Genomic DNA, 24,294 nt, shown 5'->3' with positions numbered 1-24,294 from the left:
CTGTTTCTCATGAACAAATAAGGAAAATTAAAAAAAAAAAAAAAAAAAAGATAAAAGACACTGTATTGAAATGCAGAAAGGAATACTTAATTTGTTATGTTCCAAATCCTTGGAAATTTTTAAAAGGTGCTTATACTTAATGCTTTTGGTAATAAAATACTATATTCAGAGCTTGGGACTAATGTCATTATTTGTTAATCTTTAAATTTATTAAATTTATCTTAGAACAGATATATGAAGTACAAAATTCTGATCTTAGAGGAAGAGTTTTCAGTCTTTACTATTGAGTATGATGTTTGCTGTGGGGTTTTTTCTCCAAATGACTTCTATGAAGGTCTCCTTCTGTTCCTATTTTACCGAGTGCTTTTATCATGAGAAGGCACTGAATTTTGTCAGATGCTTTTTCTGCATTATTTGTGATGTGCATGTTTTATTCCTTCATTCTGTTGATGTGGTATTTTACATTTTTATATTTTTTACATTGATTTTACATGAGTAGTGGTCTCATCCCTCATACATACACAATGACAGAATTAAAAGACTCGTCATAAAATGACAACTCCAAAGTCACATTTTTAATGTAATAAAGGAGTTATTTTATACATATAATTCTTATATATAGTATAGCCTGTTTATCACATACAGCTCACTTAAGCCAGACCTTTATAGAGACAAATCACCAAAAATGATTTTTAGTTTTAACATTTCCAAATAACTCATTATCAACAGTATGTGGATAGCTGAGTTACATGTCTCACAGAATATAAGCTACTGTTTGCTAATGCCATGTGACAAACTTTGGTCTGTCATAATATAATCTCTTTCTGGGACACCTGGGTAGCTCAGCTGGTTAAGCCTCTGCCTTCAGCTCGGTCATGATCAGGATCATGATCAAGTTCTGTGTCAGGCTCCCTGCTCAGCAAGGAGACTACTTCTCCCTCTCCCCGCAACCCCCTCCACTTTGCTTGTACTCTCTCTTACTATCTCTCTCTCAAATATATACATAAAACCTTTTTTAAAAAAAAATAAAATCTCAGGGCGCCTGGGTGACTCAGTGGGTTAAAGCCTCTGCCTTCCGCTCAGGTCATGATCCCAGGATCCTGAGATGGAGCCCCGCATCGGGCTCTCTGCTCAGCGGGGAGCCTGCTTCCTCCTCTCTCTGCCTGCCTCTCTGCCTACTTGTGATCTGTCTGTCAAATAAATAATTAAAAATCTTAAAAATAAATAAATAAATAAATAAAATCTCTTTCCACAAGCAAGTTTTTTAAGTGATTCTCAAAGAGCTGTCCTTTGCAAATGCCTTTAAAATTGCTATATTCTCCCTAAATAAGAAAGTAACACTACTAAATCCTTTAATTTCTAACTCTTCACAAGGAAAGGAAAACAAAACTTGGTCATCTTGAAATAAAGAAGGTTGCTATTATTATATTAGCCTTACTTTTGTACATTCTATTTTTCAGATTTCTGAATTACTATGTCCCTGAATGTCTTCTATTAGATGCCTATCTTACGGACAGAGGACCTGAGCCTCAGAGGTGGAGATCTAACCACAATAATCTATAACAAAAATCAGATCCAGGGGAACCTGGGTAGCTCAGTGGGTTGCCTTAAGCTCAGGTCATGATCTCACGGTCCTGGGATTGAGCCCCTCACTGCGCTTCCCCCTCTCTCTCTGCCTGCCTCTCTGTGTACCTGTGATCTCTCTCTCTGTCAAATAAATAAAGTCTTTGGGGGAAAAAAAAAAATCAGATCCAGATCTCACAACTCTGACTCCCCCACTGAGTTCAAATTCTTGGTAGAGAATGTTTAAATTGCCAAAAAGACAGTCTTAACCTAGCTCATCTAGGTAGTTCATCTTTACCTATCATTAACATATCATACCAACTTTCACCTAAGGGCTGCTCCACTTTAAAAACATTTACCTTGCAATAAAGAACTTTAGCTCTAAAGAAAATCACTTAATGGCATTCACAGTCATTTCATCAAACCTGACATTTATTTTTTTGTAAGAGTATCCAGGGCTTTTTAGTTCCAGACAAGTTATTTGTCCCAAAGGCACACTTTCTGTCAAACTATGAATTCCCTATGAATTTCCTACATTCCCTATTTTCAAATAGTTGTAAGTCTGTCAGCTGGGACACTGAATTAAACCAAACCACTGTGTATTTGCCTTATGTTTTCCTACTTAATGACTGAAGGCTTTAACGTTCCAAGTTATATTCTCCAACTTGCTGATACAGCAATCAATTTGCTAAATACACAGATTTACTAGCCTTAGTGGACAGTATTACACATTATTGCTAAAGATATTTCTCCTTTATCCCAAATTCCTATATCCAACCCATTAGCAAATGCTACAGATTTTACCTCCAAAATACCTCTCAAATTCTTTTCCTTTTCTCTATCACTTCTTAGGCCAGGTTATCAGTATCTCTAACCAAGAATACCTTTGGTAATCCCCTAATGGGTCTCCTTGTTTCTATTCTCAAACCTAAATTCTATACAAAGTGTTCTTTCAAACAGAAAAATCATACCAATTACCCCCGCTAAAATACCTCCAGTATATTTTATTCCTTGTGCAAAAGAAAACCAAAATCTTTTCCATAATCTCCACAAGGCCCTTCATGATTTGGCCCTTATCAACCTTTGCAATTTAACTCATAAAGCTCCCTAACCTGTTCAGTTATTCTTCTGATCCTTGTCTATACCAATCCTGATAGTCATCAAGACCTGGAAAAAGACCTGGTCCCTAAAGTCACCTTTTCCAAAAACACTTACACGACCATCCTTACCTAACACAGCATTACCCCACCCTCCATACCAGTCACTGATAGCACTTTACACTGTTTAATTTCCTTCATAGCCCTTACCACTCTCTGAAATCATTTTATTTTATTTATTTGACAGAGAGTGAGAGAGCACAAGCAGGGGTAATAATAGAGGGAGAGGGAGAAACATGCTCCCCACCAAGCAAGGAGCCCAATGTGGGGCTCAATCCCAGGACCCCTGAGCCGAAGGCAGATGCTTAACCATTTAAGCCACCCTGAAATCATATTTTTACTTGTTTCCTTTTTTATTATCTATCTTCCCCAACTACACCATCAGTTCTAAAAATACAAACCTTATCGGTCTGTTTACCACACATATCTCTAACAGTGCCTGTCATGTGGTACATCCTCAAATTTTACCTGATGATTAAATGAAGCTTCCATTAGTAATTTCTTGGTACTGGGTCACCTGAGTGATGGAGTAGGTTAAGTATCTGCCTTCAGCTCAGGCCATGATCTTGGGATCCTAGGACTGAGCCCTGCTTCAGACTCCCCACTCAGTGGAAATCTGCTTCTCCCTCTCCCTCTGTCCCCAACCACCGCCCCCCCCATCATGTGCACATACCCTCTCAAATTAATTTTTTAAATCTTGGAAAGAAATCAATCAATCAATCAATCAATCCTGGGGCACCTAAGTGGCTCAGTGAAGTCTCTGCCTTCAGCTCAGGTCATGATCTCAGGGTCCTGGAATCGAGCCTCCACGTCGGGCTCTCTGCTCGGGAGGGAGCCTGCTTCCTCCTTTCTCTCTGCCTGCCTCTCTGCCTACTTGTGATCTCTGTCTGTCAAATAAGTAAAATAAAATCTTGAGAAAAAAAAAAAAGAAAGAAAGAAATCCTTTGGTGTCTTGGACTGAACTCTATCTCCCAAAATTCATGTTAAAGCCCTAACTCCAAGTACTTTAGAATGCTGGGTACTAAATTTGATGACAGGGCTATTAATGAGGTAATTAAATTCATAATGGCGGGGCCCTTATCAAATATGACTGGTATTCTTATAAAAAGAGGAAGACACCAGAGATGCAGATGCATAGAAAAAAGGCCATGTGCGGACACAGCAATAAAGAAACTGTTTACATGCCAAGAAGAGAGACCTCAGGAGAAACCAAAACTGCCAACACCTTGGTTTTGGGCCTCTAGCCTCCACAATTGTGGGAAAATAAATTTCTGTTGTTTAAGCCACCCGGTCTGTGGTATTTTATGGAAGCCCTAGCAAATGAATACACCTGTCTTTCAATCGTAGCACATTTCTTCAGAAATAAATGAAAATAAATTACATATCAATGTTTATCTCTAGTAGTAGACATCATAATGGCCCTTTAGATAGTCGTTGACCATTTAATTTTTAACCACTTAATAAGCAATCTGGGGAAACAGCTTCAAGAGCATCCAAGAACTAGTCAGTGTTCAGGACCCTCAGGCAGGATCAACAAACTTTTTCTACAAAGTCCTGATAGGAAACATTTTAGACTTTGCAGGCCATAAAAGGCATCTGGTACAGCTACTTAACTCTGACACTATGGTGCAAAATTGCCCTTAGACAATACATAAGTGAATGGGTATGGCTATATACGAATTAAGTTTTATTCGTGGGCACTGAAATATACATGTCATATCATTTACATTCATATGTCACAAAATAACTTTTCAAAACTATTCAAAAATGTAAAAACCATTCTTAGCTCATGAGCCTGCAGGCTACATTTCACAACCCTACCCTAAAACAAAATTTATCATATCCATTTTACAGATGAGGAAATCTCCAGGTTTCCCCTATAGAGCAATGATTAATATAGCATCCCAATGCTTAGACAACAAGTATGTTCATCTATTTCCGTCTACAAAACTATGCAAATAGCAGAACAAAAAGGTGTCAATTTGGGTTTATCCTATCCTAAAGAACTCTTTCTTTACCAAACCTAAAAAATTCACTATTCTTCCTTAAGTTATATTTCTTCTCATACCATGAAGGAAATTGAAAGAAAAAAAAAATTATACAAATTGACAGATCAGATGACATATCCCCCTATTAAACCAAGAGTGGCCAGAAGGCACCAGAAACAAGATACAGAAAAACATAACACCATTAGATTTTGGTTTAATAAAGATTTTCTAAAATGGAACAAGTGACCCAAAACAAAAATTTTAAAAACTATCCAAGGTCACAATTCTGTAACTGTTTTCAGACGCCCTCTTTCTCTGCATTAAACAATGACCACAACATGGTAACCTTTGTTTTTTAACTCTTTAAAAAAAAATTTTTTTGCCTCTTCTCAAGCTAAGGTAAATGGAAAATATAAAAGGCACTGAGAGGAATCCTCACCAGTAAGAAAATGGCTATCAGAATATCAGAAAACAGTGGCTTAAATTACCTTTTGAAAAAGTTAAACAGAAGGGTATGTATTCAAAAGAAAATTTTCAAGAAAAAGTTAAACAGAAGGGTATGTATTCAAAAGAAAATTTTCAATCTAGAGATAAAAATTAAGTTTGGCAACCAAGTCAGACCTGAAACTTCCGCCTAAAAATTCCTCTCTTTTTGGGGCGCCTGGGTGGCTCAGTGGGTTAAAGCCTCTGCCTTCAGCTCAGGTCATGATTTCAGGGTTCTGGGATCCAGCTCTGCAACAGGCTCCCTACTCAGGGAGGCAGTCTACTTCTCACTCTCCCTCTACACCTCCCCACCTCTTGTGCGCATGCTCTCTCAAATGGATAAATAAAATCTTTAAAAATTTTTTAAAATTAAAAACACCTATAGCTACAATATTTTGCCAGTGACTACCCAATATAAAAATACATAAATTGTGACATCAGTAATATAAAAGATGGGATGGGCAAGTGTTGAATATGTTGTTATCTGCTTAAAATAAGCTGTTATGCTTTTCTGTAAGCCTCATACAACCGAAATGAAAACAGCTCTAGTAGATACTTAAAAGATAAAAAAGATTCAATGTATACCACTATTTTTTTAAAAAAATATTAAATCATGAAAAGACAGCAAGAAAGGAAGAATGGAACAAAGGAAATAAAAAAGTCAGAAAACAGTAAAATGGCAACAGTAAGCCCTTACGTATCAATAATAGCTTAAATGTTAATGGATTTAACATTTCATGGATTCTTCCATGAAAGACATGAGTCTGTGAGTACATTAAAAATAAGATCCATTAATATGTTCACTACAAGAGATTCACTTTAGCTACAGGGACACATACAGGCTGAAAACAGGTGGAAAAAGATATTCCATGCAAACAGTAAATGAAAGAGAGCAGGATATTACTCAGCCATCAAAAAGAATGAAATTTTACCATTTCCAGTGTGTGGATAAAGATAGAGTGTATTATGCTAAGCAAAATAAGTCAGCCAGAGAAAGACAAATACCACATGATTTCACTCTTGTGTGGAATTTAAAACAAAACAGATGAACATAGGGTTAGGGGGAAAAAAGAAAGAGGGGGAAGGAAACCTTAAGAGACCCTTAACTATAGAAAACAAATTGAGGGTTGACGGAGGGAGGTGAGTGAGGAATGGGCTAGATGGATGATGGGTATTAAGGAGGGCACCTGTGATGAGCACTGGGTGTTATATTAAGCAATGAATCACTAAATTCTATACCTAATACCAATTTTACCATATATGTTAATAAACCAGAATTTTTTTATTAACATAAAATGTATTATTTGCCCCCGAGGTACATTTCTGTGAATCATCAGGTTTACACATTTCACAGCACTCACCATAGCACAGACCCTCCCCAATGTCCATAACCAGCTAGAATTTATTTTTATTAAGATTTTATTTTGAGGGATGCCTGGGTGGCTCAGTGGGTTAAAGCCTCTGCCTTCGGCTCAGGTTGTGATCCCAGTGTCCTGGGATCTAGCCCAGCATCAGGCTCTCTGCTCAGTGGGGGGGGTCTGCTTCCTCCTCTCTCTCTGGCTGCCTCTCTGCCTACTTGTGATCTCTGTCAAATGAATAAATGAAATCTTTAAAAAAAAAAAAAAGATTTTATTTTGAAAGAGGCAAAGGCAGATAGAGAATTTCAAGTGGACTCCATGTTGAGTGCAAAACCCACTTTGGGGCTCAATCTCACAACCCTGAGATCATGACCTGAGCAGAAATCAAGAATCAGATGCTTAAACAATTCAGGCACCCAGGTACCCCAACTTACTAGAATTTAAATACAAACCTGAAATTTAAAAAAAAAAAAAGAGCAGAAGTAGCTGTACTTATTATATTATAGCTGTACTTAGTATAATAAGCTGTACTTATTATTGTACTTATTATAAGCTGTACTTATTAGACAAAAACAGACTTTTAGTCAAAAACTATGAAAAAAGATAGACATTATGTAATAATAAAGGGGTCAACCCAAGAAAAGCATATAATAATTATAAATACACATGCAACAAACACCAAAGAACCTAGATATATAAAGTAATTATTAACCAAACTGAAAAGACACAGAGACAGCAATACCCACTTTCAAAAATGGGTAAATCATCCCAACACAAAACCAGTAAGGAAATACCTGCCTTGAATAACACATCAGATCAAACAGACCTAATAAATATATAGAACATTCCATCCAACAGCAGCAAAATATACAATCTTCTCAAGCACATACAAATCATTCTCTAAGATCAATCACATGTTAGGCCTCAAAATAAGCCTTAATTAATTTAAACAGACTAAAAGTATACCTAGCATCTTTTAAAACCACAATGGTATGAAACTAGAAAACAGTATCAGGAGGAAAATGGGAACATTCACAAAAATATGGATATTAAATGACATGCTCCTGAACAGCCAATGGGTCAAAGCAAAAATCAAGAGAAATTTTAAAAACACTGAGACAAAGCTGGAAAAAAAATGTCAAAACTTCTGGGTTGCCACAAAAGGGGTTCTAAGAGGGAAGTTCAAACCAATAAATACCTACACTGAGAAAAAAAAAAATCTCAAATAAACAATCCAACTTAACACTTCAAGGAGCCAGAAAAAGAACAAACTAAGCCCAAAGTTAGCAGAAGGAAATAATACGATTAGAACAGAAATAAAACAGAGACTAGAGAAACAATTTTAAAAACCAATGACACTAGTATGTGGGCTTTTTGGTTTTTTTGGTTTTTTTATGATAAACAAAACTGACAAAACTTTGGCTAGGCCCATCAAGCAAAAAGATTCAAATAAATAAAATAATGACAGATATTGCAACTGATACTGAAGAAATGGAAAATATCCTAAAATACTACTACGAACAAATACACGCCAATAAATTGAATCTGGAAGAAATGGATAAACTCCTACAATCATACAATCTACCAAGACTTACTCATGAAAAAATAAAAAATCTGAACAAACCAGTAACGAAAAAGTAAGAAGACTGAAACAGTAATCAAACATCTTTAAACAAAGAAATGCCTATGACCTTCTTTGGTAAATTATTTCAGTAATTTAAAGAATTATTGCCATTTCTTGTCAAACTCTTCCAAAAAACTGAAGAGAAAGGAGCACTTCCAAATTCATTTTACAAGGCCAGCATTACCCTAATATTAAAGCCAGACAAGGACACACTACAAGATAAGAGAATTACAGGCTAATATCCCTGATAAACATAGATGCAAGTATCCTCAGCAAAATACCAGGAAACCTAATTCAATAGCACATTTAAACAATTATACACCATGATCAAGTCAAATTTATCCCTGGGTTGCAAAGGATGTTTCAACTTATGCAAATCAACAAATGTATTATAACTGCATTAACAGGATCAATATGATCACAGTTCATATGATCAACTCAACAGCTAACACCTCAATAGCTAATGACAAGCTAACATATTCAATGGTAAAAAGCTGAAAAGCTTTACATCTAGGATCAGGAACAAGACAAAGATGCCCATTCTCACCCCTTCTATTCAATATGGCATTGGAAGCCAGAGTACTTGGGCAAGAAAAAGAATTAAAAAGCCATCCAAATCGGAAAAGAAATAAAATATTTTTGTAAATGACAAGATCTTGTGTAGAAAAAAACAGCAAAGGGGTACCTAAGTGGCTCAGTCAGTTAAGCCTTCGGCTTAGATCATGATCCAGGGGTCCTGGGATGGAGCCCCATGTCAGGCTCCCTGCTCAGCTGGGAGTCTGCTTCTCCCTCTCCCTCAGACCCTCCCCCAGCTGGTGCGCTCGCTCGCTCTCTCTCTCTAGCCCAAATAGACAAAATCTTAAAAAAAAAAAAAAATTAAGGCTCCACCAAAAACTGTCAGAATAAACAATTTACTGAATGTAAATTTGCAGGATACAAAACCAATATGCAAAAAAATCAATTAATTGCACTGAAGCATCAAAAAATATATTAAGAAAACAACCTCATTTACAATAGCTTTAAAAAAGATGAAAGACTTAGGAATAAATTTATCTGAGGAGGTGAAAGATCTATACACTGAAAACTCTTATGATATTGATGGAAGAAATTGAAAAGACACAAATAAATGGCAAGTTAGTCCATGCTCATGGACTGGAAGAATTAACACTGTTAAATGTGCATGGTACCCAAAGCAATCTACAAATTCAAGGCAATCCTACCAAAATTCCAGTGGCATTTTTCACAGAAATAGGAAAAAAAAGTCCAAGATCCATATGGTACCAAAATGAACTCCAAGTAGTCAAACCAATCTTGAGTTAAACAAAGCTAAAGGTATCACACTTCCTGATTTCAAAATACATTACAAAGCTACAGTAATCAAAACATATGGTATTGGCATAAAAACAGACATAGATTAATGCAATAAAATAGAGCCCAGAAATAAACCCAAGAAACTACAGTCAACTGATCTTCAACAACAGTGCCAAAAACACACAATGAGGTAGCAACGGTCTCGTCAATAAATGGTGTTGCGAAAACTGGATATCCACATGCAAAAGAATGGAACTTGACCATTCTCTCACACCATAAACAAAAATCAACTCAAAATAAATTAGACTTAAATGTAAGAAATGAAACTATAAAACAGGAGGGAAAACAGGGGGGGAAAGCTTCTTGACATTAGCCTAGGAAATGATTTTTTTCAATAGGACCCAAAAGGTAATAAAAACAAAAAGATGGTATTAAACTAAAAAGTTTCTACACAGCAAAGAAAACAATCAGCTGAGTGAAGAGACAACCTATGAAAAGAGAGAAAATATTTGCAAACCATACATCTGATAAGGGGCTAATATTCAAAATACACAAATAGCTCAAACAACTCAAAAGCAAAAAAAGCAAATAACCCAACTAAAAAACAGGCAAAGGATTTAAACAGACATATCTCCAGAGAAAATACACAAATGGCCAATAGTTATATGGAAAGGTACTCAACATCACTAGTCATCAGGGAAAAGCCAATCAAAACCAGGAGATATTACCTCACCCCTGTTAGAACTGCTATTATCAAGAAGACAAAGTTAACATGAGCTGACGAGGATGATCCAGCAATTCCACTTCTGGGTATAGCCAAGAAAATGAAAAGATATCAGGATCTCAAAAAGATGTCTGCACTTCATGTTCATTTGACGCATTACTCCCAATATATGTATGGGTAAAAACGAAGTGTCCATTGACAGATGAATGAATAAAGAAATTAGGATATATAATATTTCATTACACACACACAGCACTGAAAGAAGGAAATCCTGCCATCTGCAACAACATGGATGAAACGGGAGGATATTATGCTAAGTATAATGAGCCAGACACAGACTGACAAATATCACATGAACTCACTTATATGCAGAATCTAAGAGAGTCAAACTCATAAAAACAAAGTAAAAAGGCAGTTGCCAGGGGCTGGGTAATGCGGGACATGGAGAAACATTAATCAAAGGGTACAAAATCTCAGATACACAGGAAGAATAAGTTCTGGAGATTTAATATACAGCATGGTAGCTACAGCTAATAATTTTGTATCGCATACTTGTCATCTACTAAGAGGGTACATCTTAAGTGTTTTTAGGACCAAATAAAAAGGGAGGTGAGAATATGTTACGTGAGGTAATGGATATGTTAATTATTTGACTGTGGTACGCACTTCACTATATATATACATGTGTGTATCTATATACACGTGTGTGTGTGTGTGTGTGTATATATCAACCAAATCATTCTTTTCTCCTAAATTATATATAATTTTTTACTTTTCACTTAAACCTCAGTAAAGCTAGAGGGGACAGAGAAGGAATCTACATAGCAGAGCACTATTCACAATGGCCAAAAAGCTTAAAGAACAGATGAATGGATAAACAAAACGTGATATAATCATAATAGAAAATATTCTTCAGCCATAGAAAGAAACGAAATTCTAATACATGCTACAAAATGAATGAATAACATAACATTATGCTATATGCTACATATTAAAAAAAACCAGACACAAAAGACAAGTACTATATGATTCCACTTAAATGAGGTTACTAGGATAGGCAAATTCATAGACTGAAACTAAAACAGAGGTAACCAGGAGGTGGGGGAAGGAAGGAGTAGGAAGTTAATGGTTAATTGTAAACATTTTCTTTCTGGAATGATAGAAAAGTTGGGGAAATAGCAGTGATGATTACAAAACACTCCTAATATATTTAATACCAATGAATTGTACACTTAAAAATGGGTAAGATGTAAATTTTATGATACATATTTTTTCACCACAATAAAAAAAAATGAAGTACTGATACATTCTACAACATGGATGAATCTGAAAAACATTTGCTAAGTGAAAGACATCAAATAAAAAAGGCTGTATTATTTTATGATTCCATCTATATGAAATAGCCAGAATAGGTAAATCCATATGAACAGAAAGCTAGACTAGCAGCTGCCAGGGGCTGGACTGAGAGGAAAATGGGAATAACTGCTTGATAGGTATGGGGGTTTCCTTTTGGGGTGATAAAGTTCTAGAACCAAGCTGTGGTGATAGTTGCACAACACTATGAATGTACTCAATATCACTGTATTGTATACTTTAAAATGATGAATTTGGGGGCACCGGGTGGTTCAGTCGTTTATTTGACGGCTCTTGATCTCAGCTCAGGTCTCAATCTCAAAGTTATGAGTTCAAGCCCCAAACCATGCCCAGCTGGTTGCTGGGATTACTTTAAATGAAATTTTTAAAAAAGTGATTTTTCCACAATTTTTAAAAAGAAACCTAGAGTATTAAAATGTGTAATGCTTTACTGTTAGCTTTATCAATGTACAATTTCTCTCAAATAAATATATGGTATAAACTAATTTTTAATAAGGTAAGCATCATTTATTTGTCACAGTAGCCAAAAAAACTTAAAATCTATGGTATAATTTATACTAGTAAGAGGACTGATCATTGAAATTTGTTGGTTTTTTTTTTAAGATTTTATTTATTGAATTGATAGAGAGAGAGCACGAGCGAGAGAGGGAACACAAGCAGGGAGAGTGGGAGAGGCTTCCCATGACCTTGGGATCACGACCTGAGGCCAAGGCAGATGCTTAAGGACTCAGCCACCCAGGCGCCCCTGATCATTGAAATTTGTAAATAATTAGCCACAGTTTTAACTTGCTTCTCCCCCAAACCTTTAATTAAGGTCAAATAAAATCTTTTAAAATTATAATTTACACTCTTCCACTCTGTGCTTATCTCCTTGTAGAGGTCCTAATGATCAGCAAACTGACCAGGAAATTTTGTAAAGAAACAAAATGCCAGGAGTTTAGATAATTGAATACCCAGTAATCAAATATTGCTATAAACAATATAATGAGCTCTTCCAAGTGTTTCTACTAAAACCATATTAACAGTCTTCTCAAAAAATTTGTCTCCTAGGATTCTGAGTAAAATTCACTGCTAAGGGTAAAAGACCTACTAAGCATAACTTTTTCTGCCTAAGCTCTGATAAGAATACTTTAATATCTGTAACTACAGGAATTATGATTATGTAAGGATCTAGAGATATATCCAATTATCTCTAGAGATGCCTCAGAATTCTCCCAAACAACGAAATAAATTAGCTTAAAATGTGAGAATCACAATGCACTTTCAGAAATGGGGACATACTATATAGTGGCATAAGGCAGTTACTTAAGCAATATAGAATACTTTTTCCTCCACATTTTTTTGTTCGTTCCTTTCCAGTATGCCTTAGCTCTTAGCTAAGGATCCTAGGATAAACTGTACCATTAATCAAGGCTACATTCCTATCATGTGAGTTCAGCTTTATTCCCTACTCATTCATTCACTCATTTCTTCAAACAAAGTTTACTATATGCCAAGTTTTGTGCTTTTCCCTGATTTCTTACTACAGTTTTCCTACAAGGCAAGAGATAGTTATATGGATGACATTTCTTTCTCTTAAGAAATAAGTAGAAAGAATAGAATACATAGAAAATAACAGAAAATATAAGCAGGTTTTGGGGGGAATGGAAACTAAATTTAGAAGCTAACTATTCAGGGTAAGATAAAATAATTATAAGGTATTAAGAGCAAACATCACTCAAAAAACAAAAAAGCATATGGTAATATATATCCATTTCCTATGCTTGTCATTCTAAAGAAAAATATTATTTAAAAAAAAAGATTGCCTAATGATTTTTAAACTACTAATAAAGAAAAAACCGTTCCAAGTCAAAAAAAATCAGGAACTTTTAGTTCCTCCAAAAAACTAAGTAATACTCAAACAATACACAAAAGCCAGTGTTCAAATATTTATTGTAGTATATTAGGAATCAAAAAACTAACCTCAGCCTCATGGCCTCCAGCACATTCTAGGGATAATGGGAAAGATAAATAGGCCTGAGGTATAATATTATTATCTACCATGATGCTCTACTGCAAGTTGCAAAAAGAAATTATGGGTGAAGGAGAAAAAAGATTTAGGTAAGCCACAGAGAACAAAAGTGTTAAAACTGTCCCACCATTAAACAAATGACTGTCTAGTGAGGAAGAGTAAAAAATTGGAAAAGTATCTGAAACTAGGCTTTAATTTGCTCTAAAAGTCTTAACAGTAAAGGGAGTAATACGGGAGAAGGAAAGCAAGACTTCTGAGTATCTGTCAATCAGAAGAGTTAATCTTTATTCTACTTATACAGAAAATTTTCAGTCATCAAGATTCTATGAATACTGTGTTGTATCACAAAGAGCTTTAAAAAAAATACAGACTGAAAATAGCTGGTAGGAAGAAACAAGTAACTAAGAGGTACTTGAGTCTCTGAATAGTTGCAGAAATCCTATACAAATTTGGCCACTGCATTTTCACAAATAGAGCACATCTGGGTCTTTTAATATCTTTGGGTGGCCAGGAAAATACCATTGAGTTTTTCAAATCCTACACTTCCTCCTCAGATTGCTAGGCCCCTCTTTCCCAATATCTAGAGTAAATACTCTCTTACTGAGTGAATTACTACGCTTACAATGTTTGTTGAAAAGGGTCATTTTCTTTTTTTTTTTTTCCCCCAAGATTTTTATTTATTTATTTCACGGAGAGACAGGGAGAGAAGGAATACAAGCAGGGGAGTGGGAGAGGGAGAAGCAGGCTTTCAGTCGAGCAGGAAGCCTGATGTGGGGCTCGATCCCAGGACCCGGGATCATAACCTGAGCCGAAGACAGATGCTTAACAACTGAGCCACCCAGGTGCCCCAAGACTCATTTTCTGTATAAAATCGTTTAAGCATACATTCCACTACTTTTCTTTTTAGGAAATACGTTCTTGGGCGCCTGGGTGGCTGAGTCACCTAAGCATCTGCCTTCACCTCAGGTCCTAGGATTGAGCCCTGCATCAGGGTCCTTGCTCACTGGGGAGCCCCTCTCTCCCTCTGCCACTCCCCTTGTTCTCTCTCGTTCTATCTCTGTCTAATAAATAAAATGAAAGAAAAAGAAAAGAAGAAATGAAGGAATGAAGGAAGGAAGGAAAAGAAAGAAAATACATTCTTGCAAACTAATCTGTCCATAGGCATACATTTACTTTTGAAATTTGTTGTGGCTATGTTCCCAGAAAACGTAATAGAGTCTCTTCTATAGATTATCAAATATGAAACTATAGAACTACAGACGTACAACAGAGACTTGATCTCACGTGGTCTAGGAGCAGAGACTCAGGAGTCATTTATTTTGCTTTGCCAAAAGAGATGTTGAAGGTTTTATAGAGGAGGTCTGCCAATCACAATAAATGAAAGGTATTCTGTACAAAGAAAAGAATATATACAAACAAGGACAGATTAGAGAACAAGGGACAGATTCAAGATATAAGAGGTAGAGAAAAAACATATGGATGACTGATTAAATAAGGATCAAACAATAGAAAATCAGATGACTCGGGTTTTTTGCTTAGGCTGAGTGTATTTAGAGGATGGCATTCACTGAGATGAAGGGATGATAAAGGCAAAATAATAAGGAACAAAAATGAATTTGTTTGGGGGAACCTAGGTAGCTCAGTCCGTTAAGCATGGGCCTTCAGTTCAGGTCATGCTCCCAAGGTTTGGGGATTCAGCCCTGCATGAGACTCCCTGCTGGGCAGGGTGCCTGCTTCTCCCTCTTCCATTCCCCCTGCTTGTTTGTACTTCCCCACAAACCCCCCACCCATAAATAAAGTCTTTATTTTTTTTTTTAAGATTTTATTTATTTGACAGAGACAGACACAGCGAGAGAGGGAACACAAGCAGGAGTGGGAGAGGGAGAAAGAGGCTTCCCACCGAGCAGGGAGTCCGATGCGGGGCTTGATCCCAGGACACTGGGATCATGACCTGAGCTGAAGGCAGACAAACATGTGCCACCCAGATGCCCCTACAAATAAAGTCTTTTAAAAAATAAATAAATAAAAAGAATGAATTTGTCTTTAGAAATGAAGTTTGAAGCAACAAATATTCAGTTCACATCAGGAAACACAAATCAAGAGGATATACTGGATATTACCAGTATAAAAAATGATACTGAAATAGTTACTAGTCTAACCAGTAATCAAAATCCTTTAAGAACAGAAAAAAAAAAAAAAAAAAGAAAGAAAGAAATCCTTCATTCCTTCTTCTCTCTTTCTTTCGTTTTATTTATTAGATAGAGACAGAATGAGAGAGAATAAGCAGCAGGAGCAGCAGAGGGAGAGAGCGCCTCCCCGGTAAGCAGTGCCCAGGTGGCTCAGTGGGTTAACGATCTGACTCTTAAACCTCAGTTCAGGTCTTGATCTCATGATTATTGAGTTCAAGCCCCGCACTGGGCTCCATGCTGGGTGCAGAACTTACATTAAAAAAAAAAAAAAAAAAAAAGTTATATAAAAAAGTGAGGAGGGACAAAATTTCAGGCGACTACCAAATACTACATGATAAAGTCAGGACTAGAACCTAGACCTCTTGACTCCCAGTCAAATGCACTAAAACCAGGTTGCCTTCCTAATGGGAAAGCAATGGAAAATTTTAAATTTCCACCTCTTAGACATTACTGTCCCTTCAAATATTACTTCATAAAGTTACTACATTGGTTAAAAGCACCACAATTACTTAAATGCACCTCAAAAGCAATTTTTTCTACCTGAAGAAATTGCTAAATTAATTGTTTGACACTTCATCTCTAGTAATATAACTCTATTCTATGAAAAAGTGTTTTTATAAAACCAATAGTTTGGGGCACCTGGGTGTCTCAGATGGTTAAGTGTCTGCCTTCTACTCAAGTCATGATCCCAGGGTCGTGGGATCTGGCCCTGCTCAGCAGGAAGCCTGCTTCTCCCTCTCCCTCTCCTGCTGCTTGTGTTCCCTCTCTGTGTCTCTGTCAAAAAATAAACTCTTAAAAAAAAAAAAGAAAAGAAAACCAAAAGTTTGTATGTTTCATAAGGGCAGGGATTTGTTTCTTTCACTGCTGAAACCCCAAACTTCAAGACATATACAGTAGACATTCCATATAGGTTGCCTGAATGAATGAATGAATGAATGACCCATTCTCCAGGGGGGAAAAAGGAAAAAAAGTAAAGGAATTAAAATTATTTATATTTACTCATAGTTCAGTTGGACTTGTCAAGATAGATTGTATTAGTACAATGTATTCCTTCACCTATTTTGTAATTCTGATTTTTATTTTGCCCTCAATTTTAAAAGAGCAGGCAAGATGTGGAAAACAGTATGGCAGTTCCACAAAAAAATTAAAAATAGAATTACTATATGATCTAGCAATTCTATCTCTGTGTATACATGCAAAAGAATTGAAAACAGCGTCTGGAAGAGACATTTATACATTAGTGCATTAACAGCATTGCTTACAACAGCTAATATATGGAAGCAACCCAAGCATCTATCAGTAGATGAGTCAATAATGGAATCCATACACACAATAAAATACTACTCAGTCTCAAAAAGGAAGGAAATTCTAGGGTGTCTGAGTGGGCTCAGTCAGTTGGCCAAGTGACTTGCTTTCGGCTCAGGTTGTGATCTCACGATCATTTGAGCCCTGCTTTGGACTCCACACTAGGCATGGAGCTTACTTTAAAAGAGAGAGAGAGCAAGCGAGCAAGCAGACAAGCCCAGCTCCACAGTTTAAAATGTAATACTCCACACCAGAAATTTCAATCCAAGGAGTGGATAATTATGCACACAGCTTCCAACAAACATGCATACCACAATGGTAATAGCCCCTGAATAATAAAAATAATTTCTAAAAAAAAAAAAGTCATCCATAATTTTACGAATGATGATAATGATAATAAAAACAACAGTGATGGGGCGCCCAGGTGGTTCAGTGGGTTAAGGCCTCTGCCTTCGGCTCAGATCATGATCCCAGGGTCTTGGGATCATGCCCCACATCGGGCTCTCTGCTCAGCAAGGAGCCTGCTTCCACCTCTCTCTCTCTCTGTCCGCTTCTCTGCCTACTTTTGATCTCTGCCTGTCAAATGAATAAATAAAATCTTTTTAAAAAATAATAAGAGAAAATTAAAAAGTGACAAGTTCCTCAAAAAGCTAAACAGAATTACAGTGATTCAGCAATTCCACTCCTAGATATATAGCCAAAATAAGTGAAAAAAGGGATTCAAACACCAATACTCCCAAGCACCAAAACATGGAAACTCTACTAGCATCCATGGATAAACAAAATGTGGTATAGACATACAATGACATATTAAGCTATTAATAACAAAAGAGAATGAAGTTCAGATTCATCCTACAGAATGATCACAGGTAAAATACAGGTTATCAGGGCTAGTAGGAGGGAGTAAAGGAGAGTTACTGATGGGGCACCTGGGTGGCTCAGTGGGTTAAGCCGCTGCCTTCGGCTCAGGTCATGATCTCAGAGTCCTGGGATCGAGTCCCGCATCGGGCTCCCTGCTCAGCAGGGAGCCTGCTTCCCTCTCTCTCTCTCTCTCTGCCTGCCTCTCTGTCTACTGTGATCTCTCTCTGTCAAATAAATAAATAAAATCTTTAAAAAAAAAAAAAAAAGGAGAGTTACTGCTAATGGTTAATTTTGTTTTAGGTGATACAAAAGTTTTGGGATACTGGTGATGACTACAAAACACTGTGAATGTATTTAATGCTACTGAAATGTAAACTTAAAAATGGTTAAAATGGTAAGCTTCATATGTGTATTTCATCATAATAAGAAAAATAGTAATAGCAACTAAAGCTTATTTAGTGCTTTACTGTATGCCAGGCACAGCGTCTTTTAAATAATACCTATGAATTAACTCAGTTAAAACCTTGTTAGATGGGTACCATCCCCACTTCAGAGATGAAATAAAGCAAGACAGTGTGCATAACTAACATACAACTAGTAACTGGTAAGCTAGAATTTGAACCTAGTCAGTCTCACTCCTGGTATTCTTAACATATGCTACTTCTATAACTTTATTAATAAATGATTAATACCAGCAAAGAAAAGCTCGATTCATTGATTCATGAAAAGAAGTAAAAATTTTTTAGAAGTCAAACTACCATTAAAAATTGGATGAGTAAAGAAAACAAATTTATTTCAAAAAATGTGCTCAGCTTAAAGCCCAAAAAGTTCACAGCTTACGAAATTAAGAAAAAGGTACCAAATTAAAGTTTTAAGAACTGTGAAGTATGATAATCAAGGCTGCAATTCAGGAAAATATACTGCAGTACTACACTGCCTCTTTATCTAATAAACTTTTGATGAAAAAAATATATTCCAGAAAGTAAAGTTCACAAAGAACATGAAGTATAAATGTTGTGTAACCAGCAAGAAACACATGCTAGTATCCAGATGACCCCTTTCCCCCAATCACTGTACAATTTTTTAAGTATTAATATTGAGATCAACCACTTTCCTTGCCAGTTAGTATGAGAGAAATCTCCCATCCAAATTCTGGAACGACTTAAGCCAGTCATGGAACATACATCTAGTATTGTGATTGATAGTGATTAAAAAAGAAAGCAAAAAAAAAAAAAAAAAGCTAATGTTCAAAAGAAAATCTGGTACCTTTAATATCCTTGCTAGTCCCACTGACGAAATAAACTATCCCATCCTAGAAAAAAAAATCCCATTCCACCAATTGTTCAGATTTGTATCCACTATATTTCATTTCAACACTGAAGTTGGAAAGAAGAAGTAATGAGGGATACAACATACCACTACTTCCATGTAGAACATTTTGTACCACTCTGGTTTCCAGTGAAGGAAAAGCATGAACTTGATATCCGAAATCTCATTAACCATGTACCAACTTCAAAGGCATACCTCAGAACGGAATGACAGACCACACAAGAATAGTTTACATATACAACTTTCAAGTCACTGTGAAATTGGCTACTCTCACCTTAGAGGAAGCCAATCAAAATCCTGGAACCTATTTTGCAGCCCATCCTCTACCACTGAATAATCTGATAACAGAACTAGAAAGTGATGGGCAGCAGCTCTTTCTGCCCACACATCCTGTCTACGTGCTTTAATAAAACCACCATTTTGCAAGAACAACAACAAAACAAAACAAAAAAACTAGAAAGCGATGCCACTAGGTTTCAACAATTACACCCTACTCACCGTGTCCAACTAATATAAAGAGATATTGCACTACTGGCCCTCAGAATGTGAAAATTTAATATTGTAATTGTTAACAACCTCAAAGGTTCATAGCAGACAGGAAGTTAACTTGTAAAGAGTTAACAATCTCTACACTTCATATGTGGTTGTGAGAACTGAACAGGCTAATAGAGGCAAAACACCAAGATTTAATTTAAACCATGCCCTGTGCAGCAGGTGATAAGACTAGGATCACTAGTGAGAAAGCCTAGCCTAATAAACACACGCAGTAGTGGTAGATTCTGAAGTGGAAGATTCTGAAGTTTCCGATCACAACAAACACTAATAAGAAGCATTAAAAAGCCACTTTAATATTATTTCATCCTTAATTTCTGCATTTCCCCTTGCCATTTTTTATTTGGAAGACAGTGTACCCACAGTATTAAAAAAAAAAAAATAGCTAAGTATAAACTTAACTTTTAAAATAAATGGCTGAGGCCCTAGCTCATAATCGTATGATGAACTGGAAAAGTACAGAAATATAATTAAATAACCAATACCTAAACTTCCTCCATTAAGCAATATGAAGAATCAAACCAAATAAAAGATTTCAAAATATATGATGGCTTCAATTCTTTATACTACCAAGTGCAAATCATTCAATACATTCTTTTTTTTTTTTTTTAAGATTTTATTTATTTATTTGACAGAGAGAGATCACAAGCAGGCAGAGAGGCAGGCAGAGAAAGAGAGGAGGAAGCAGGCTCCCTGCCGAGCAGAGAGCCCAACGCGGGACTCAATCCTAGGACCCTGAGATCATGACCCGAGCTGAAGGCAGCGGCTTAACCCACTGAGCCACCCAGGCAAGGTCTCAAAGGATGGGGATCTTCTACAAGTGTTTCTTTAAATGTTTAATAGTCCTTAAGTTCTAGAAATCAATTGTTATTTACAGTGAATGTCAAAAGACATCATCCATTTTTGTTCTCCACAATGGTAATATCCAACACTTTGCTGCAAATCCTTACTATTAATTCAACTTTGACTTATCCAGGTTAAATAATTCTTATTCAGGGGCATCTGGCTGACTCATCCAGTTGATGCTGCAGTTTTAAGTTTGAGCTCCTGACTCGGTGTACAGACTGCTTAAAAATAAAATCTTAAAAAAAATAATAATAATTCTTATTCATTAAACTTTTCCATAAAGGATCCATTTTCTAATTTGTGATCATTTCCTGGAAACTTTACTAGAGTCTACACAAATTTTTCATATCCTATCTTGCATAAGAAGCTCAAAATTAGATACAATACTAATAAAATGTTTACATGATTACAATTATTACCATGTGATAGGTAACATATGCCCATAAAACATGATTATTTAAGCATCAAAGAGCATTCCTGTAATAAAGTTTCTGCTAAATTTCCTAACTGTTGTTTGTATAATTTTATTAACTATAATGAATCAGTTTTTTTTTAAATGACAAGTAGCTACATGATTTGTATTCTGTTACCTACTGAAGTTTCTCATTTTACAAAAGAGGAAATCAAGAAAAGTAAAGTTCTCCCCAAGAATTCTGTGACAATTCACAGCTTAAAAAGAATTTTCACTTCTCTCACCTTGTAATCTTTTCAAAAACTCTTAGATGGAACTTTGAACCAAAGTCATAAAAGTTTAAAGGGCATTTTGGTATATCAAGAAGTACCCTGGTATGATATATACAAAGTAAGTGAATACAAATACAGATTCCACTGTCTTGTAAATTCCTCAACTATTGTAATTTTCCCAGACTAAAATCTCTGTTACAAGAGGAAAAATACCATTTACCTCAGTCCTACGGAGATGACTGGGTAAGGTACATAAAAAACTTAAATCTTTAGAATACACTCAAATAATAACTGCACCCAGGCAAATATCAAAACAAGACTCAAATCTAGGCCTTACTTGTAGATACATTATTCTGCCTCCCTTCCACCAAAAAATTTCTCAACGAGGAATCTACGGTTGACGTCTCCATCCGCCAACCTCACATTCTCATTCCACCCCTCACCTAATAGCTCTCTACAACCTATCTTCTATTCCCACTAAGGCCACACTTACCAAGGTCATCCTTGGTAATCTTTCTCACCAAATGTAGCAGATATAAATCAGTGACTGCCAAATATTTATCTCTCACTTAACTCCATAACCTATAATTACTATAATCTATCAACAAGTATAAAATTTCTACACAGATGTCTAACTAGCACCTCAAACTTAACAAAACAGAGCTCATGATTTCCCACAAAACCTCTCTAGATTTTACCCATTTCAGTAAACTGAACTCTCAGTCTTCTACTTGCTTAAGTCCTAGGATTTCTCTGGCTGGTCCTAATTCAATTAAGAGTCCTACCAATTCAGTCTTCAAAATAGGGCCCAGGGGAACCTGTGTGGCTCAGTCGTTAAGTGTCGGCCTTTGTCTCAGGTCATGATCCCAGGGTCCTAGGATGGAGTCCCACATCATGCTCTCTGCTCAGCGGGAACCCTGCTCCTCCCTCTCCCACTCCTGATACTTGTGTTCCCTCTCTCACTGTGTCTGTCAAATAAATAAATAAAATCCTAAAAAAAAAAAGAAAAGAAAAAAACAGGTCCCAAATCCACCCATTTCTCTCAGTTCTCCAGAACTACTCAGTTCTCCAGAACTACTTTCTGGTTCAAGCTAGAAAATAAAATCTCTCTCACCTGTCCTAAATACAATAGCCTATAAAGGTCTCCTTGGTTCCATTTTCGATACCCAACTACCACCACTCCTTATCCTCAGAATCCAGAATCCACTCCTCACAAAGCAATCACAGTGATCTTTATTGAAAGGTATTCCCTTGCTTTGAGCCTTCCAATAATTTTTTTTTAAAGATTTTATTTATTTGACAGAGATCACGAACAGGCAGAGAGGGGCGTGAGGGGGGGGCAGGCTCCCAGCTGAGCAGAAAGCCCGATGCAGGGCTCAATCCCAGGACCCTAAGATCATGACCTGAGCCAAAAGCAGAGGCTTTAACCCAATGAGCCACCCAGGCGCCCCCCAGTAACTTTCCTTTATAACTAGGAAACCCTTACTCTGTCTTACAAAACCTTAAATGACTTACCCCCTACCTCTGACCTCATCTGATACCACTCTCCCCCTTGCATGCTACATTTCCAGCCACACTGACCGCTCCTCCAAACACTCCAAAAGCTCAAACGGCTTTATGTCACCTGGTTTCCCAGCCCAGAATGCTCACCCCTCTGATAATCACCCACTACAAGCTCCCTCTTCACAGGCTGATCTCAACTTCATGGTCACTTACTCAAAGAATCCTTTTCTGTCGGCAAAATCTAAAGCACCTCCTAACTCAACTCATTCCTTATCACATGACCTTTTAATCTCTTTTACAGCAGTTGTCCATGATTTTTTGTTTGTTTGTTTACTAGTGACTTTTTTCCACTGGAATAAAAGCTTCTGAAAGAGACATTGCCTTCTTTACTCCTATATTCCCAGCACCTAAGATAGCAACTGGCACACAGTACCTATATTCAATCAAGTATTAGCCAAATAAATGAATGGGAAATTACTGCTCACACTTCATAAGTTCAGAAGCAGAAATTAATTTCCCTGACCTCCCCAGGCTCCTGACACTAACTCCTTTATTCTTCTCATTTATTAATGTTTTTATTAGAGTACCTGTCACAATTTATTGCATTTACCTGTTTACATGCCTGTCCTTCCCCTCCTGAACAGTGAAACTTCTTAGGGTCAGGAAGCCTTTAGAATCCATTTTTGAATCACAACACCAAGCATGGTTTGGATCCAAAGTGGGAGCTCAAAAACCTTTGCTGAATATGGAGGAGAACAGCTAACATGCACTTGAGTACTTACTACATGCAAAGAACATTTCCCATGAATTATCTCTTTAATCTTTACAATAATCCTGGGAGACAGGTAAAATTATTTCCTAAATTTTGCAAATGACAAAACACTCAGGGAAGTTAGAAATAACTTGCCTAAGTTAACTATATCTGTAAGTGGCAAACTAATCTACCTAATCAACTAACACCCAAGTCAATGCTCTTATCCACAGCCCTGTTTCCATGAATAATAAGCTGTACTCAAATAAATGCATAATACTACTTAAATATCAAAACCAGGAGTTTCAATATCAATAATACATCATACTTAACAACAATGTTTAAAATATCATGAAACAGTCAAAAACTAGGGAAGAACACAGAGCCTTGCTACATACTGGAAGAAATAAAGCAATTGATCAAAACTGGAATTCTTCCCTAAACACTCAGAACATTTCTGAGTAGAAAAATGTCAATAAAACAAAACTGGTAACTGAAAAAGGAAGAGATAAAATGGGAAAAGTTCCCAACATATGTTACTGATACAGCCCTTAAGAAAATTGTAGTTGATAACAGAGAAGAGGCAATACCTCGATTTTTAAGACAGGCATTCTCAAGCCTTCATGTTCATAACATAGTAACTGTTATAAGCACATGTGAATCTGTTTTTTAAAAAATACT

General features: G+C 36.4%; 1 protein-coding gene across 3 annotated transcripts in view; it reads right to left on the bottom strand.

Moving 5' to 3' along the window:
* The window catches only part of ADIPOR2 (adiponectin receptor 2), a 92,919-nt gene that overhangs the window by 54,825 nt on the left and 13,800 nt on the right, over positions 1 to 24,294 (bottom strand). The window lies entirely within an intron of this gene.

The sequence above is a fragment of the Neovison vison genome, chromosome 12, assembly GCF_020171115.1.
Source record: "Neovison vison isolate M4711 chromosome 12, ASM_NN_V1, whole genome shotgun sequence".
NCBI lineage: Eukaryota > Metazoa > Chordata > Mammalia > Carnivora > Mustelidae > Neogale > Neogale vison.
This window is presented reverse-complemented; position numbering and strand designations above follow the sequence as displayed.